Consider the following 19,873-nt stretch of genomic DNA (forward strand, 5'->3'; position numbering starts at 1 on the left):
AAGCTGATTGCTGCCAGCATTCTTTACAAAGGAGTGGAAGAACATGACGTCGTTTCGAGAAATAATGACGTCGTCATGTTTTGTGCCGACTTATTAATCAGATTTTCATATTATTTTTTAGTTAACAATACTTATCCATGAGCAGCGCAATAAGGACCTCAAATCCTCTCTAAAAACCCATTGTACATCTCTCGGGAGATGTTGGGAGAGGTACGTATGCGCTGTAGATTAAACCACGGTTGACTTTGCTACAGTCGACGTATCCTTAGTGCACCATCGGGCAAATTGTGTAATAAAACACTCAGCGATTCTCTTCGTAATCAAAACATTTTAAAAGTGGGAACACGATCGTTAAAGATTAGCCTTGTAAAGGTCGCCCTCGAACAGCAGCAACTGAACTGAACAAGGAGAGAGTTGGGGAGATCATTCAAGAAGACAGGCGTGTTGCTGTGGACGACATAGCGAGAACACTTGAATACAACAGAATACCGTTCAAGAAATAATTGGAAACTTAGGCTACAGGAAATATCAGAGATATCTAAGAGGAAAATATATTTTGCTCATCAGTATTTCGACTGGAGACGAGCGCTGGTTTCATCATTTCGAGCATGAAACGAGAAGGCAGAGTACGGAATGGCACCATGAGTTCTCCATGAAAATGGAAAGCAAAGGCATTGTCATCAGCTTCGAAGGTTATTGGCACTGTATTCTGGGAATCAGAGCTGATTTTCTTAAACCTGGGCAAACCATAAATGCTGCTCATTATAAATTCCATTATGTTTTCCACTATGAACGTCCTGAAGACTTCAATAATCTTGACACAAAACCACATCAAATTCGATTTTGTTGAATAGAAAGTGCGGGTTAACATCTAAAACTTGGTTACTGGCATGTTCTTATTTATTTCGCAGTTGCCTTTGCAAGTTCGGGAATTTGTTTCGCCTAAATGAGTGGGAATCCTGAATACAAAACACAGTTATTTGTGAGCGTTATCAGCAATTGTCTTTTGTCATCCATTGTCTCTTTCTCTTGTCGTTTGAGTCTCGCCATACCTTTCCCTCATTCTATTTGAGGTTGAACGTAAATCGGTGCCAGTGAATAACTATATAAAAAAATAGTAGTGCCGCCATAAGAACCGGCCTCAATTCACAGCGCAGGACGGTTATTTTGACAAAATCTTTTTTCCCTGCTGGCTACTTTGGGAAGGAGAGATTCTAATGTTGCCTCTTCTTGTCCAAAAAGGTGGCCAGCGGTAGACCTAAATTGACTGCTTGACTGCAAGTTTATTTGTGGTAAACGCGGCAACAGCGGGTCATTGCCATAAAGTCGTTCTCCGTACCGGGTTTTCGCGCAGCCTTACTTTAATGTTCCATAGCGTTAACCGCCTTGACCAATACTGGAATTCAATCCTATTTTGCTTCGTGAAATTTCTATTTTTATTTCCTTGAAAAGTTACTCGTTTGGGTTTGGAGTCCGGGCTATGTAGTGTAGGCTGCTTTGATTTTCATTTTGTATCAAGTTTGGTTCCTTGTGTTGTTTTGTTATATTTCTCCACTGTTTTGCGTGGGATTCATTTGAAGGATCAGGGGGAAAACTAGGTAACTCAATTTTCTGTCGTAAGCGAAGTAGTAGTGTCATTTCCTGCCATGTGGATGCTGTACGGGACTTTACAACATGCTTTGTTTCGTTTCATACATTTCACACTTCCATTACTCAAAACATGATTTTTGTTCCTTTTCGTTTACCTATTCAGTAACGTTTTGCAATTAAAAGTTCGTTTTCTGGAGTTTGACTAAAGTTGAATTAGCCTATCAGGTTTTCCCCCCTGACCCTTCATTTCATGCGTGATCTGCTATTTTCGGCTCGTTTCAGTCAGTGATTGTAACGGCTGTCTCTCCCCGATTGCATAGTGATATCACTTGTAATCAGTAGGTTCTGGGTTCAAGTCCCTGTGGAGGCATATTCAGAGGCGCAACGATTTTTTGTCTTCGGGGGGGCAAGTACCAGGATAAACGTACCAATAATAATAATAATAACAAAAACATTAATAATGGCATTTATATATCATATATATATCTGTGTGTGTGTGTGTGTATTATAATGTTATTATAATTATATATTATTATAACAACAAAAACATTAATAATGGCATTATTATTATTATTTCTAATACTACTAGTGATAGTAGTAGTATCAAAGACGTTATTATTCTCACAAATTACGCAAAAAGGGGGTAGAAGTCGGTGCTATAGCATTTATTTGGAACAAACTATTTGAAATATTTTTTCAACACCGTCAATTTCACATTAGCTAATAATGGAAATGAAGCACACAAAATATTTTTGAATGGCAGAAAACGAATGATAAATGCATTCCGAAGATAATTCTTTTTGTACACATAACATGTATAACTTTAATGTACAAGATATGTTTTACACATATGCACATGCTAACATTAAATGGTATACCTATTCTAAGTTAATTCAATACATATATACAACACATGTTATTTAAATACATTACAATTTTTAGATCCAACTTTTGCAATTGAGAACAATATTGATTTAATAGGGTGCGAATAATTTCACTGGACGCCATGGCATTCTCTCTTTCACAACTTTTTGTTTTCATTTAGATCCTTCGGCGCCCATGGCCAACTCCCACCGCCCCCTACCTACGGCTCTGAACTTGAGAAGCCTGAGAAAATGTGGTATTGCGAGAGAGAGCGAGCAAGAAAATTTTAGGAAATGTATTTTTATTTGCATAAAATTTGAAATCGAAGGGGGCAATTACTTCTCCCCCGCCCCCTGCGGGTGCCCTTGGCCTTCAATGTTTGCCCCCCTTGACCTCCCCTATTTGTCCCTCTCTCAGAACTTATTTTCATTTAGTTCAAGGCCTCCCTGGTGGCGCAGTGGTAGCGCCGTCGCCTTGTAATCAAGGGGTCCCGGTTTCGATGCCCGGTGGAAGCACATAGTGGTTCGGATTCCACTTTGAACTGTAGGTCCAGTCCCGATTAGCCTTACTGTGCAGAAAGCGGACTTAAAACACCAACTCAATCAATCAACCAATCACTTAGATCATTCAGCACCCATGGCCGACTCCCGCCGGCCCCTAGCTGCGGCTCTAAACTTGACGAAAACGAGAAAAGCAAGAAAATTTTACAAAGTGTATTTTTATTTTCATAAAATTTTAAATCGAAAATGGTAATTGCTCCTCTGTGGTCCCCTTGGCCGTCAATGTTTGCCCCCCTAGAATTGACTTCCATTGATGGTTGTCGCCCCCCCCCCCATTGTGGTTGCGCCACTGGGCATATTGCACAATTGTTCGGAACCCACTTTAAAACGTATGTCTAATTCTGATAAGCCTGTGTGGGCATGAAATGGACTTAAAACTGTATTTGACTACATTGACGTTGTTCTTCTCATTTGGCCTTATACGAGGGGCGATCACGTTGCTCTGACCCTAACATAGAAAGAGCGGCAATAGGGTTTCAATTTTGTTTTTATTTTTCAACATACTCCCCTGCAACTCCAATACACTTTTCCCATCCGTTCTCCAACGCCTGGATACCTTGCCAAAAAAATTCTTCCAACTGGTCCTCCAACCATGAGTCCACAGCCCTTATCACCTCAGAATCATCAGAAAATTTTTGCCCACGAATGTCATTCTTCAAATGTTTGAACAAATGGAAATCACTGGGGGCCAAATCTGGGGAATAGGGTGGGTGGGGCAACAATTCGAACGATGCATCTGCAATAGAGGCCCTCGCAATGCATGAGGTGTGGACAGGTGCATTGTCCTGGTGAAGAAGCACACAGCGAGTCAACATCCCACGCCTCTTTTTCTTGATGGAATCGCGTAATTTCTTGATTAGATCACTGTAGTATGTGCCAGTGATGGTTTGGCCTCTTTGTAAATAGTCCGCAAGAAGGACACCCTTGCAGTCCTAGAAAATTGAGGCCTTCACCTTCTTGGCTGACGTTTGCACCTTGTATTTCTTCGTTGGTGGAGAATGTGGGTGATTCCACTCCATGCTTTGTGATTTTGTTTCTGGGTTGAAGTGATGGACCCATGTTTCAACCATAGTTACAAATCGGGCAAGGAAATCGTCTAAATCAGCACGAAACTTGTCGAGAAGTTCTTGACTGATGAGCACTCGGGTACGCTTCTGATCTGGTGTGAGGTTTCGAGAGACCCATCTTGCAGCAATTTTTTTCATTTGCAATTCCTGGGTAATTATGTTTTGCACAGTGCCATATGACAGGCCACACATCTCGGCAACATGACGACGAACTCGACGATCCTTCAGCACCATATCGTGGACTTTGTTAATGTTTTCGGTCGCCATGACAGTTTTTGGTGCTCCACCTGCATGTTTATCCTCACACGACTCTCTCCCACAATTAAACTCACGACACCATCTCTTCACCATACTGTATGAAGGAGCAGTGTCCCCTAGTGTATCCACCAAGTCCTCATGAATTTTGGATACCGTCCACTTCTTGTTCCCAAAATATTTGATCACCGCTCTCACCTCAGTTTTCTCGATTCTGGTACATTGACACAACTTCACTCAGTTATACCCCTGTAAAAAGAAAACTGTATGCTACTCAGACTTGCAATTCAGAATGAAAGCATACTAAGGATCACTAAACAATAACAAAATAAATAATCAATCATAACGTCATTCCTTCTATGTTAGGGTCGGAGCAACCTGATCGCCCCTCGTATTATGCCGCAGATAAAATATAATTTACGTACTTTTACTGTACAATATTAGCGGAACAAGACCGTTAATATCGCTTTGCCAGCTAAATTAGTAGGCTACTAGTTGCGCTTTTGTCAGTCATCGTTTTTATGTCCTGATCTTCTTTCCTTCCCTCCCGTTAATGTTAATGATATTACGTCCGATGCTAAATCACGGTTTTTTTTAGCCTGGAGTATATACTCTGAAGAGATTACACCCGGAGTACATTTTGAGGGATTTTGATTTCGGCCGACGGAAAAAGTTGAGCGGATTGCAAAACTTGCTCTCTCGAACATTACCGGTTTGATTGAATCAACCAATTCCAAGTTCGGCTGTAATCGCTCTTAGAGAAGAGAATCTCGAAGAGTGCTGCCGGGGGTGGCGGAAGGGAGAGGGAGGCGCGCAGAGGGAAAGGTGAGGTTGGAGTGGAATGGGACCGTGGAGAAATAAACGAGGACTGCCGATATTTCACTTGGTGAACTTTCGACTCATTATTCGCCAGGGACTGTTAATTCCTCTAACACCGGCACCAACGAGACAAACCATTTACCTGGGCGTCTCCGGGTCGGATTTCGTAGCAGATAACCAACGGACCATGCTTCAGTAGGTACAAAAGAGCAGTGTTCTTTTTGTCCCCTGGTTTTCTTCATTTCAGCATTGTACGTATTGGTGCGGATCTGGGTATGTGTAACCATTTCACCCACGTACAGTCACTGACGAGAGTAGGATGGAATTCTAAAAGGAAACACTAAAAAGGGTGGGGGGAAGAACCTAGAATATGTACACAATACACAACGAATTCTCCCGTTACACTACATCCAAGCTAATGAGATGGGAAGTGTCCGGATATAAGTATGTATACATAGTATAAATAAGTCACATAGTAAAGCAAATTTGGTTTAGGTGTCATTTTCATTTACCTTACATTCCGATTTGCTCTAATGTCTCGAATGGCTTGGATTCAAGCTAGAGAAATGTTGCCTTGGCCAGCACGAATTCCGGACCTGAATTCTATAGAAAACCTATGGAATACCATTGGTCTTCGTGTAGCCAGAGCCAGCCAAGGAATGTCCAGGAACTTCGTGAACAGATCTCCGAAGTATTTAATGAGATTACGCCCCATGAATGCCATAAATTGGTCCGCAGCATGGGAAAACATGTGCAAATGTGCTTGAAACTTAAAGGTGGACCTATTGACTATTAAAATTTCACACTTCATTCATATAATTTAAGGAGAAATGTTTGTTTCCAAGTATATTTTCAAAGTTCAGATTTAAGTTGTATCTATTAGTTATAAGTGCATTAATATGCCCTTACACTTTCTTGATCTTGATGTCCCTTTCAATAATATTACATAATAATTCCAATTTTGTATTAAAGTGTTTATTTCATGAAAAGCACTCGCATATGTACTTTTCCTGTTTGTCTGAAAAACACATGACAAGGTGGTCTTAAACTTTTGGTAGGGACTGTACTTTGTTCAACGAGACAGCTCTGAGATCTATGGAGTCCGTTGCTATTTACATTTTCCGTTGGAATCGAATATCCTTTCATGGTGTGCAAAGCAAATTATGATTTTTTATTTATTTATTATTATTATTTTTGTTGTAAATGGCCAGCAAGGAGTTTCTTTCTTGTGAAAAGATAGTCCTTCAACTTGCATTTTCCTCTTTGCCAAATATATTATGAGGGGCATTCAAATGAAACCCGGTCACTAGTGTAATCAGTGTATTAAGTGAAAAATGTAGTTATACACATTACACGTACTCAAAAATGTAGATACACACAGTACACATACTCAAAAATAATCGCCAAAACTGTTTGCACATTTATCCCATTGCGACACAAGCCGGTCGATACCATCCTTGAAGAAGCTAGTAGGCTGCTCTCGGATCCAGGCCTGGACCCATTCACACACTTCGTCGTCCGATGCGAATCGATGTCCGCGAATAGCTTGAGAGGTCCAAAAACATGGAAATCACACGGGGAAAGGTCTGGACTGTACGGTGGATGTTCCAGCGTTTCCCACCGAAACTGCTGCACTGTCGTCTTCACCGCATTGGCCGTGTGTGGGCGGGCATTATCATGCAGGAGGATAACGCCATTGGACAACATGCCTCGCGTTTCGACTTCATGGCTCGTCGAAGGTTCTGTAACGTGGCTTGATAACGCTCGGCATTGATGGTGGTTCCCCGTTCCAGGAACTCGACAAGCAGTGGCCCCTTGTGGTAAAAAAAAAGGACATCATGACCTTACCAGAACTGGTGTGCACGTCCTTTGCTTTCTTTGGAGGTGGTGAATTCGAATGTTTCCACTGCTTGCTCTGACGCTTGCTTTCCGGTTCAAAATTGTGACACCATGTTTCGTCACCTGTGACAATACGCGACAGAAAGCCGTATTCCTCCTCATGATAACGTTGCAGATGACTCAAAGACAGGCCCATTCGATTTTTCCGCTGTTCGGCGGTCAGGTGCTTGGGAACCCACTGCGCACAAATTTTGCGAAAGTTCAGGTGTTGATGCATGATGCTGTGGGCGTTGCACACGCTAATACCCAGTAACCGATGGATGTCGTCTACGGTGATTCTGCGGTTGTCCAAGACTAAAGCATTCACTTCCGCAATCATTTCCGGTGTGATGACACGATGAGCCTGTCCAGGACGAGCATCGTCTTCCAGTGACTCGCGCCCCTCAAGGTATCGTTTGCGCCATTCCACAACACTCGAACGACTCAGACTGTACTCACCGTACACAGCCTTCATCCGTCGATACATTTCACGCCCTCCAACTCCTTCCGCCGCTAAAAAACGAATCACTCCTCGTTGTTCCTGCTTACTCGCCTGCATGTTCTGTACTGGACGATAACTTGTGTGACCACCTTCTCTTCGACATGATACCACACTGGCGCTATGCAACGTCAAATGGTGCGCACGCCTCAGTCTCTCGACCAATATCTGGCGCTACCATACCCGCTGTTACGTACGTGGTGCCACCGTACATGTACGGCACATTTAGACGCACTGGCCGGGTTTCATTTGAATGTCCCTCATAATTACTCACCTTAAGTGCTACGAATTTCTTTACTTTCAGGTTGCTTAATACAGTTGGTTTTAATTTACGGTTTTGACGAAGGTTAATTCAATTTTATACTCAAATAGTCCAATCGGGATTGAACCTACAGTTAAAAAATTAAAACCGATCCATAGCCTAGTACCTCTACTGGCGAACGATGCCCTAACCTCTACATTGCAAGGCAACAGGGTCACCCCTACGGCATCGGGGAGATCCGATTCGAAATAGAAATAAAAATAAGCTTTTTTTTTTTTATTCCAGTAAAGTGTTATTGCATATTTCACTTTACTATGATTCTCAAATTATTTCTTTCCTTCTCTTAATTATTCCTTTCTTTCTCTTATTGTAGTAGCTTTGTTAACTCTTCAGACTAAAAGTTAATTATCATGCAATAGACTCTCGCGGCACTGAAGAATATAGGCGATCATTTGACCTATTTGACGGAAACTCAATTTAGTAGTTAACACATGGATGCTTGCCTAAGTATATTATTTTCGGAACAATCCTCCCATTGTCCTTTCTAAAGATAATTGCATTTGTAGATTAGATTCTCTGTTACTCGTATGTAAAACAAGTCAGCCTTCCTAGTAAAACTGTTTAAAAGGTCTCTTATGGCTCACGGGCCTGGAAGCTTGCACTACACCACTACCCTTAGCCTTTTCAATGGCTGTGTGTGTGCAGACGAGGCAATTGGACAGGGCAGGAAAAACAGTTAGAGGGGAAAGCAACAAGAGAACCCTATTGACTATTCCGACGGTGTGGTCAAAGGGACCTTTGATCTCATTAACAGTCTCAGAAAGGCTGAAATATCTAATTTGCACCCTGTAAATGGACCAATTAGCAATGTCGAGAAACTTAATGAAAGGAGCGCACTAATACAAATTCTCCTTTTGTCACTTGAATAAAATTGATGTACAAATTAAAGTGGAGCTTAAAGTCTGGAATATAGAAAAGGGAAGGTTGAGTTGTGAAAAGTCGAGGAAAATTACGACTGATCATTATAGTTGAGAGGTTTTGGTGTTTGTTTTCCATTTCCGCCAGTTATCTTTGCCTCCATTTTAATCCGGGCGTAAAATGTTAATCTTGACGCAATAAAGACAAACATTAACGTCCTTGCGTCAGTCGCCATTGGAATGCCATACTCGCCATCATTAAGGAAGATGATAGTTATTTTGATTTAGTAGTTGCGGTATATGTAAACGAATTGCGATACGGGACATGTCATCCGGCACTTCTTTTGTTCGTAGTCGAGGATAAACTATCCAACATTTTGTGTTATCGATAGAAACACCGATAAATACAGTGTGTTTAAAAAAGAATGACCCGATTTAAAATAATTATCTTTAATAATGAAAATGTGTTACAGTTACCCAACAAATTACCTACAAACTCTTAAGCAAGTCCTCGAGTTTCACTCACCGCATTGTGCCTTCCTCCTGCTGCACGGATAACATGGTGTAATGGCCAAACCTTTGCGGCCGGTGCGACCTATCCAACGTTGAGGCAATGTTTCATTTAGAAACCGACCGACTAGGTTGTGCCAATGTGGCGTTGCTCCGTAGTCATAACACACGACAAGTGGAGTTGTGCGGGCTTCGCTGAAAAGCCTCCAATTCGTTGCACATTTTTCTCTGAAGTGCGTGGTCGCCCTGGACACTTCACCTTACATAAACACCCTGTTTCTTCAGGTTGTCGATACCAACGACGAATGTTCTTTGCCACTGGTGGACCAATCTTGAAGCGCTCTCGAAACGCACGCTGCACCGTATTTACGGACTCAGTCTTGCTGAATTGGAGAACACAAAACTATTTTTGTTGCGTATACGCCATCTTGTGAACGACTAATGTTAGCGTCTATTTCGGCGTTACTAGTGGTATCTAGCGGCAGTCATTTAAACTCTAGACCACAGCGGCTCAAGTAGTGCAAGTTTCATTCATTGGCGGTTGGCGGTGCCTGGTTGCGCAGATCTAAGATTTTAAAATCTTGTCATTCTTTTTTAAACATACTGTATATCCGAATGTACGATCATAACTGCATACTCGACAGTATTTTTAGCAGTTCGAATGACTAACTTTGCATTATTATAATGAAGTTCGTCATAGCATGTTGACCTATGAAGAGTACCGGATATTTATTATTATTATTCTTATTTGCCGGGAAATATTACTGACTACAGTACTCAAAGAGAGTTGTGTTAGTAAATTTTCAATTAGAGTGTCACATCGCCGTACTCCGTTCTGACTTACTTGTCTCATATTTCTGTGCGATGATGGTACCTATTCGTTGTCCCCTGTTTCCCAAAAAGATTCCTTATATTTAGAGGAAAGTGTAACACATTAATACTACATAGGTGCTTCCACCAATTCTTGTAAGCCTACTTGACAAATTGCTAGTGGTCATCGAATAATAAAATAAAGGCGATCAGATGGCCGATAATCTCGCTACCGAAGGGCACGTGTTCGAATCCCAGCCGAGCCATGGATGTTTCCATTTTCATCCAACCATCTGTCATCCTCATCAACGCGATTAGTCTAAGCAGACAAATTTTTGTTTCATGATGTGCTTTTGCACAACTATTTATTTTTAATTAATCATACAATGTACTGGAATTATTAGGTTCAGTATAACTCTTAACAGTGATTCTTAGTTTAGAGTCTAATTAATAATCTATACTTCGTCAACTACAAGTATTTTCATTTTTATACTGTTCATGTTTTTATTATTTTTATCGTCAATCGGTTATATCACTTTTAAGTGAGCCTTCTGGTTTTCTTCGCGTTCCCGCACTGTGACACACAGCTTTGTATTTGAATTGCTATAAACTTATACATCAGTGTATTTCCGTGCTGTGTTGCATTTTATTCCTCTGGTAATTGTGATGTGATTTTAGAAATACTCAGGTCATGGTTTCTTGATCAAATTCCTTCTGAAATATAGTTCAATTTCTCATGAATCGTGTAAAAATTCATATTTAGTATTTCTGCTAATATTTTCTGTTTGTATAATTTTCAACTTAAATCTCTTTCTCTGGCAGATATTCATGCTAGGGCAACGTAGGCTTGCGCAATGTGGTGCCAAGTCAGCATTACATTGTTCACTTAATTTCCTTTTCAAAGAGACCAGCGTTCAACTTTTGAGGGTAGTATTAGTCGATATATTTTATGACCTTGCCAACATTTCATCAGTATAATTGAAGTTTCTCACAAACACGAAAATTTTTGCCTGGAAGATAAAAACATCATTTTAAAGGTACTGTTACGTTAATTTTTTTGGTACAATGTTCAAATGTTCATTGTTAAAAAATGTACTTAAGTAAGTAAAGTTTTTAATCTGATCATCTTTGGCCAAAATGCACGAGTTCTGTTCTGTGTGTTCGGTTTTTTTTATCTTGACCGTTCAGAATATATTTATGCCAGTCAAACCAAATTTTCATTCCGTTCATTCCGTGTTTTTGTTTCGGAGATCGCAGTCAGCAGGCAATGAATGTGATTTATTCGGATTCTTACCAGTTTCTTTTTTCTCTTTTTTTTTGGGAATTCGCAGAGATCTCTTGGTCCAGCATTCCAGTTTTGCCAAATTTCCGCTTGCTTTTCTTTTTGTTTCAGCGTAACTCCATTTGGTGTTAGCTGAAGGGTTACTGCTAAAATTTCCTCCGGGCTTCTGTACATAATTTCCCCATCACATTACCATACAGCACAATGTTCTGTCTTCCGTGAGTGGAAATGGTTTGTAGGGGGGAATAACCATGTAGAATCGAGCTCGCGGAAACTAGGATTGCATATATATATATATGTACGCAGATTGGACGAGGCAGACAGTCGTTTCTGAAGTGTAATGTTGCTTATGCAATCTTGGCAGAGGTTCATAGCTCCCCCCCCCCATTTTCCTTTTTTCTCATAAAGCAGGGTAAAGGAATAGGAAAACTTAAAGAATGCACGAAAGTGACCTACCTTGTATTAGTTGAGTGGACGCTGACTACACATTGTACGTGGTTTTATGCCCGGAGAAGTCTTCGGGTTTGTCCGTGCTTTCTCGTTGTCACCACCTCTTAAGTGTTTGGATTTCCCGCCCTTACCTGCTGTACTTAACCAATCCTAAGCATGGGAATGGCGAAGATGACCGAAAGACGATTTCAGACGAAGTACTGTGTTTAAAAGTACGAATGCACTGTGTTTGTTTACTGGTTCCTTCCACCCTCTTTTCACTTACAAGCAGTGGGGGCGTAGGGGGCAGTTACCCTCCCACATTTTTGCCACTCCCCCCCCCCCCCCCGCACTATGGCTTCTTAATGCTAAGCCTTGTGTGCCAAGATATAGTAAACTGTTTGTGCCAGTTTCGGCACCCCATCGCCGCTGCTGCTTTCAAGTATTGTAAAAGGGCTGTTTCACGTGCTTGAATCTCGATGCCAACCATAGTGTCAGCGAATAAATCGCCGAGCGATTGACGCCCTGTTGAAATGTATTCTCCGACTCGCTTCTTTTCTGTAAGACAAGGGCTGACGAATTCGGTGAGTTGGGGGGGAGTCAAATCTTATCCCTCCGGACACTGAAATCCCTAGCTACTGCTCTGGTAAAGCACGGAGCTTTAACTTTTTCTTCATTATGATGTTAGTGCTGTAGAATCACGAAATGTAAAGTACCGTACAGCGAAATTACTGTATCCGGTATTTTGATTGTATCATTTAGAAGGCCCTAACATCTAAAGTATATACGTCACCGCTGGAAGTTTGTTTTGTTTGCATCATTTTTCTCATGTATAAACCTAAAGCTAAGTTACGTAATATATGTTTTAAAAGAACCTCTCCATCATCCCACGAGAGCTTGCGTAATCACCAGACAAAGGGCGGTGTTGTGCCGAACTCTTCAAAATATTGCTCATAAACACAGGAGCTTATTCACAACTCTCTCGACACAAATTGCTGTAACAAAGTGGCGGGTTACAAAGAGAATGGTAAGTGCCTGTGCAGACAAAAATAAATCCCAAATCCAAATTCCCTCTGTAATCCGGATTTCCTCCGAAATCCGGATAGCAAAATTCCCGAATTTACTTTTCTAGAATCCGAATTTCTGATATATTTGTCCATCCCTAGTACAGCTGATGGAGTTCATTTTTGTTACGTTGGGCTATTGTCTGGTATGTCTACCAATCCACCATTTTCTGTTTTTATTGCTTATGTAGTTGATACGGTCCAGGTATGGCTACCAGGCTTGGCCTTCACTTTCATCGAAAGTTCGTACCCAACCTAGCTTCCAAACTTCACTTCGATAGTTGTCGCGGACAGATTGACTGACGGATAGGCAGACGGACACGACGAACACATAAAGGTACTTTTTTTTTTCAGCTTTTGCTGAACAAACTGAGAAATCAGGAAAATACATTAATTATTTAATTGGTGTAAGTTCGTGTTGGAAAAGTGTTTAGCTAAAATGAAATTTATGCTGCTTCTTCGATGGTTGTTGCTAGCAGAGTTTTTGTACGCTGAATGTACTGAACTTAGGTAACAAGTAGAAGCTTTCTGTGCCACAGTACACATTACAGCAGTACAGGTAAAGTTCCCCAGAAATTTACGGGCATGTCGTTCCATCGAAAGTTTATTGTTAGAGGCGAAACTGATTGTCTTCTTACTGTCTCTGGTGGGTTGTAGGGTGTGGTTGTCCCATCCTTAGAGAAAAAAGGCATATAATCTGAGATTCCAGAAGGTGGAAACTTGCCAAAATGGCAAAGGAAAAGTATTGGCACCCCCTTTTTATAGACTTTAACTGTATGAAGAGAAGGAATAAAAATATTAAGTACCTACGCTGGAAAACAGTTTGATTTTTTCTTAAAAAGTGGCATGGTATCGTAAAGGAAATGAGCGAACTTCCTAAAGAAATAAGTTCGTTCCATTCTTCCCGTTACGTCCCTCTCTTTTATTCACCATCATATTGCATCGCTTTTCGGGATATGAAAAAAATGATATCACTCAACGGAGATAAGTTCCGCGTACTTTTATTATTGAAAAGGGGAAAAAGCGTCGTCTAAATAAATGCGACTTCCGAAGCATCTATCCGGCAGTAATTTTTATCCTAACGGTCCGGCATTGATTCATTCGTCCTCGTATTCTGGATGCTGCGTCATCTTTGTCGGAGCCTCCCTCTCTCTTATTCTCGCAACATCTTCTCCACATGCGTCGCCCTCTTATCATCGAATTCCGGCCCAAGAGGGCGGAAGAGAGAAATGTGAAGTGGACCTAGTTGTTGAGGTACGGCACCGAGTTAAGAAGGGAAGGAAACTACTTTCCGATGATAGCATGGCAAATATTCCATGTAATCCTTTCCATACTGAAGTTCCTTTGAGTCGGTCGTTCACCCTCCTTTTCCCCATCTTTCAATCTCTTTCTCGCACACACACATACATTTGATACGTTTTGAAACTTAAAAGCTGTTGGAATGTTAACCGTGGCTTGTGGAAAGTGGGGTGAAGTCTTCAAGAGGGTGGGAGGTGGGGGTTTTATGAACAGTTTCTTCAGACTTTCTCCCGCTCGTTCTCTCCCCCTCTCTCCCATTTCCTTTTAATGGTCTTGATTTAAAATTTTAAGCCGATCCATTAACTTCTCCTTGGAAGACGTTCGCCGGTCGATAAACAGCAAATGGATGGAGGGCCTGATTCAATAAAGAAACAATTCATGTTCTCTCTTTTCCCGCGTCTCTTTATGCAATATATGTCATCTCTCCTTCAACATGCAATTGTCGTATTGCGTTATTTACTCACGTTGGTATTTTTGACGATTCCTTTGTACTTTTTGTCCCTCAACAGCGTAACCAGGAGACGTGAGGTTGTTTTCGTTGTAATACATGGTTTGTTTTCGATGTTCAATTCGGCATACATTCTTATCGTCATGTTTCGCCCCGAGAGAGAGAGAGAAATGTGGCGTGGAATAAAAACAAGTACGTGTATTGCACGGTGAGCATGTCATGACGTTTAACCCAGTATAGAACAATTTTCTGTAAAATTCCCCCAGAAATGGTAGGGGTGTTTAAATTTTGTATCGTTCTATTTATATTTTACTTCGCTTTTCTTTCTATTTCGGCAATCTCGGCGATACAGAGATAACGTTCATGAAGGAATCCCCATGCCCAATTCGAACCTGGAACCTTTCTACAGCGAGATCGTTAAGTGGACCACCGAGTCGGCTCCAAACCTGATGGACAGGGTCAAATGTAAGCATACGCCCAGTGTGACCGGATCTAGACGCACACGAATTTATGTGATTCTGATGTAAAAGTTGATAAAAATTACTCTCTATCTGTAGTGGAACCACAAGCAAACCAACCTGCGCAGACACGCGACTCCTGTGCACCGTACTCCCGCATGGAGGGGAGAGTGGACCATGCTTCCTTATGGCCCGAGCTGAACGGAAGAAGGGAAAGCTGCGCGGGAACATTTCGTCCAAGCTTTTTTTCCTTGTGGTCGCTCTATACATCTTTTACGGATTTGTCTTTGCAATACATCCACCATGATATTAACATTTCAAATGATGATTTTTGGCATAAGTTATAATACCAATTTATTTTATTTTATTCTTTACTGGTTATAACTGTATGTTTTTAAATTCTAACAGTAACGAAGTGTTGGAAAAACTAATAAATGTAAAATACAATTTGATATGGGAGTAATTGTTGAAGGGGAGGATACTGGCCTATGGGCGGTGAGACTTTAAATCCAGCACTAAAAATATAGTATAAACCACTCACATGTGGAAGGAAAGTTGTATTTACGAAAACTAGCGTATCTTCCGGCTGTATATTTCCCTGCAAGTACTTAACCAAGTCATTTATCTTCAAAGCAGCTTTCTTTCTTTTTAGCTATTTAAGTTTTCTTGCTCTTCTTTTATAAGACTAGGATTTAATCTCTTCCAGATTCCTCCTCCCCCGACCACCCTCCGTCTTGTATAAGGGAAGATGGGTTGGGCTGGCTCAACTTTGCTGGAATATCCCAGATGAAGCAAAACTTTCTTTGAAAGTAGTATTTGCAGTCTTGAAAATCCCACTTTTTCTTTTCTTCGGAAACTCCGAACAATGATGTGTGGTGGAGGATGTTACAATGAATTTGACATGTAAGACGATTCGATTGTAACAGACGCCAGGCCCTGCTGAAAGTGGATTTTTTCCATTGTTAGCGCGTCTTCATTTCGGCGTCACCCTTGGTCAGTGAGGTTAAGAGTTGTTTTGAAAACTGCTGGACCTATCTTTTACATTTTTTAAAGACTCAGCAAAATATTCCTTTCCGTACATCTTCGGGCCTCAGGACCACATTATATTATAATAACTGCATCAACACTGCTGTACGAAAAAAGTAGGTCCTGGCCTCGCCTCTTCCTTTTCATGGAGCAATCTATCGACGTGATTGGTCGATCACGTGGATGTGTTTTCTGTATATGACGGCTGGAGCAAAGATTGATTGATTGATTGATTTGGTATTTTAAGTCCACTTTATGCACAGTAAGGCTAATCGGGACTGGACCTACAGTTTAAAGTGTGATCCGAACCACTATGTGCCTCCACCGGGTATCGAACCCGGGACCCCTTGATTACAAGGCGATGACGCTACCACTGCGCCATCGGGGAGGTCTGGCTGGAGCAAAGAGTGGCCATGGATTTGGTAAATATTTATGGTAATATTCGGCCCCTCCGATGGTAATAGAACGTGAACAAATTTCAAGGATATGCACGCCTTTAAGGCTGTTCTATCCACCTATGGCGACCCCCTTGTAAGGGACAATCCCGCCCCTACCAAGTGGGATGCAGCCAAAGCTGAAAGGGAAGTTTCACTTTGCACGACCTCGGCAAGCTTACTGCAAAAAATTGCCCTAATTGCTGCTGAGCTCTCTCCAGTCGGAAACACTGAACTCCCAAAACAGTCTCAAGGTTTGCTGGAGACAAACTTTATTCACTGGTACTACTTACTTTGTTCATTACGTCACTTTCCTTCCGTTGCCATGCACTTTTCTCTTGATAATGTCACGACTGCTCACTTGCTGAACTAGAAAAATTGCAGTGGCAGTAGTACATTTATTCCTGGCAGTGAGATGCCTGGGAGATTATCTGTTTTTGTGAAGTCCACACAGACCACACTTGTCAAGGATCGATTTTGTACTCACTGAACTCCGATAAGACAGGAGGGCGAGGGTACACTCCAGGCGTCGAATGGTTGGGAGGTTTTTTCTTTCTTGAATATTCGCAGTTTCTCTTTCAACTTTACTTGAGATGACAATTCACTTAATGTCGTTGGTCTTAATAATTCGATTTATCGCACATCAAAAGCACCGATATTAGTTCCGAAGTCCTGGTTACCCCCCTTTCCATCTATAATTTAGCATCGGTCCCCTTTGGTACGGAGTTTCTCGGCATCAAAGTAACGAGTAGTCTTCCTCTTGGTCAGAAACTAAGACGTCTTCCTACATAGCCTTGAACCGGTAACGCCAACTATGCTATTGTAGTCAGTGAGAGATTTGAGTTTCTGCAAGAAAAAAAGCACCATCTTTGAAATATGATACTATATTGGATTTTGAAAACACAAAATTTGGTCCTGCCTCAGCAACGTTTTTGTCAAGCCAGTGCGCCTCGTTATTTCTACAATATTCAGTTCTTTCTTACACAAATATTTATCCTATAGTGGATAATAGTCTTAGTGAGCTAAACAATTACTTCTTTTATCTAGAAAACAACGAAAGTTCTCCTGAGAAATTCTGAGAGGAATTTTAATTACATCTGATATTTGAGAAGCGAGAAACTAAGTAAACAAAAATAAATTTCAGCACTATGTAGTTATTAGCAGTAGGCAGAATGTATCGCGAATAAAACAGATTTGTAATGATCTAACAAACAAAGATTCACACTTTACTCTTCAACCCAAAGCATCATTTTTATTGAATAGTTCATTACATGGCTGGAAATTAGTTACATTACATGACCCCAGTTCTGCAATGGACTAACAAATGTTGCATGCAGCATCAAAATATTCCCTTATTGCAAGAAATGAAAGTAGAAAGATATAAGGTAGAGACAGACTGGTAGATGTGCCGTTACATTCGACATATACACAGATCACAAATACGTTGTATTGTGCTAGTAGATATTTTATTATTATTATTATTACTTGTTAGTTTGTATAGATGGTTAGTTTGTATAGATTTCTTGTACAAAAGTGTAATATTCTGTTATACTGTTAGCTGCTTAGAGATAAATTTGAAATCTAGTACAAATATTATTTCGTAACAGTATTTCCATATTTTATTTAGCTACTAAGTGGCGAAGTTAAGAAAATGTTTAAAATTTAATTTTCCGAATCCATGGAAAATATGCATCATATCTCGTGCACACCACAAATACGCATAATGGAAAATTTGATGAGATTTGTGTGTGTGTGTGTGTGTGTGTGTGTGTGTGTGTGAGAGAGAGAGAGAGAGAGAGAGAGAGAGAGAGAGAGAGAGATATCAATGTTAATTTAGGTTGAAAAACTTCTAAGTATCTTTCAGGGTTCTTCGATGCAGTAGTGTTTGCTTTGTAATCAAAGGGGTTCGGGTTCGATCGGCGTTGAAGACCTCGTGGTGGTTCAGATTTCACTTTAAATTGTAGGTCCAGTCTCGATTAGCCTATTTTTGAGTAGAGTGTACTAGAATTTGCAAACTTGCTATGAACCTTTACAAACCCACCAATTCTTGCCCGTAAATTGATGTGTGTCAAGAAATGCCAAATTCCCCGCACCCCATTAAAATCTCGAGCGGCTCATTCTCTATTCCGCGTGATTAACCCACAAATCCGGGAATTAAAATCGTTATTAGTGGTCTAAACTAGATATGGCCATGGAATTTCTATTACCGTGTCAAGGAACCTTCATGAAGTTGTCTAGAACTCCAACAGATGCTTCGCACTGTTCGAGTGTTGGCGCAGACGGCCTCCTTTAAACGCCCTGCAGTCACGTAATGCGAACGTCATCCAGAACTTCTTACGTTAACCGTTTTTCAATCTTCCCCAAGCTGTTTCTCCAATTCCGATGTAAGAGCCTTTGGCTTCGACGCTACCCCGTACACAGAAAACAATTTCGAGCTTCGAGACCTTTTACGCGGAGCTAGGTTAATTGATTTAAAACCAATAACATTGTTACGCAGACAGGAAGGAATCTAATAACTCTCGCTATACAGGCAAATCGAATTTCCGGCAAGGAAACTGTAATCCATATTGGATAACGCAAAGGTAATTTTTATTGAGGGGAAGACGCTGTATTTTCCCAGAGTCTTCTACCGAACCAGATCGATTGGTCCCTTGATGCATCTAGGCTCAGTATCGTTGAATGGCAGATTTCTCCCTTTTCTTATTCACCATAGCAACAGGAATTTGATAGCAGAAAGGGGTGGACGGGAGGAGAGAAAGTTTTGTGTGGGTAAATATCAAAGTGGAGAGAACTGCATACAAATTATTATGCCCGAGCTCGTCTTGATTTTAGATTCGTTTGGGTAAAAATAGATACTTGATATTAGACCTTTTGCTGGGTGTTTTCCTTCTTATTTCTTTTCACGTTTCGAGAACTTCATTAATTTATTCCGTCACGTGATTCCTTCTATTTCTGAACGCCGCTTAGGCTTTTATGCACGTCATCTATTTGGATTTGAAATGCGCGTTTCTTTTATTTGAATCTCCCTGTAAATGATCATTATTATATTTGAATTTTGGTGTGTAACTATCCTAGTTATAAGGCAATATAGTAAATGCAGTTTCACCTCAGAGTGGGGTCCATGACATCATGAATATTGAACGTATTAGGTTAGTGGTACGTTTCGATAATAGCTACTTACAGTTAGCATGTGGTAGTTACAGCGGAACACAAGTGAGATTTTCTTTCTGTGTGAAGTAATTACTGTTTTTTCTCTATGGATTGCAGAAGCTATCGTGAATAATGCAGAACTAGTTGGCCTATTTAGAAGCACTGGAAGTCCAGACCAAGTTGTGTTCAGCTACGGAAAACATTGGTCTAGTTGATCCCCATTTACAGAAATCAGATCTTAGTTGTTATTCA

General features: G+C 40.8%; 1 protein-coding gene across 13 annotated transcripts in view; it reads left to right on the forward strand.

The window, feature by feature from the left end:
* Positions 1-19,873, forward strand: part of rg (A kinase anchor protein rugose) — a 1,179,223-nt gene that overhangs the window by 523,321 nt on the left and 636,029 nt on the right. The gene's annotated exons all lie outside the window — the stretch shown is intronic.

Source organism: Lepisma saccharinum, chromosome 1 (assembly GCF_977018435.1).
Source record: "Lepisma saccharinum chromosome 1, izLepSacc3.1, whole genome shotgun sequence".
Taxonomy (NCBI): Eukaryota; Metazoa; Arthropoda; class Insecta; order Zygentoma; family Lepismatidae; genus Lepisma; species Lepisma saccharinum.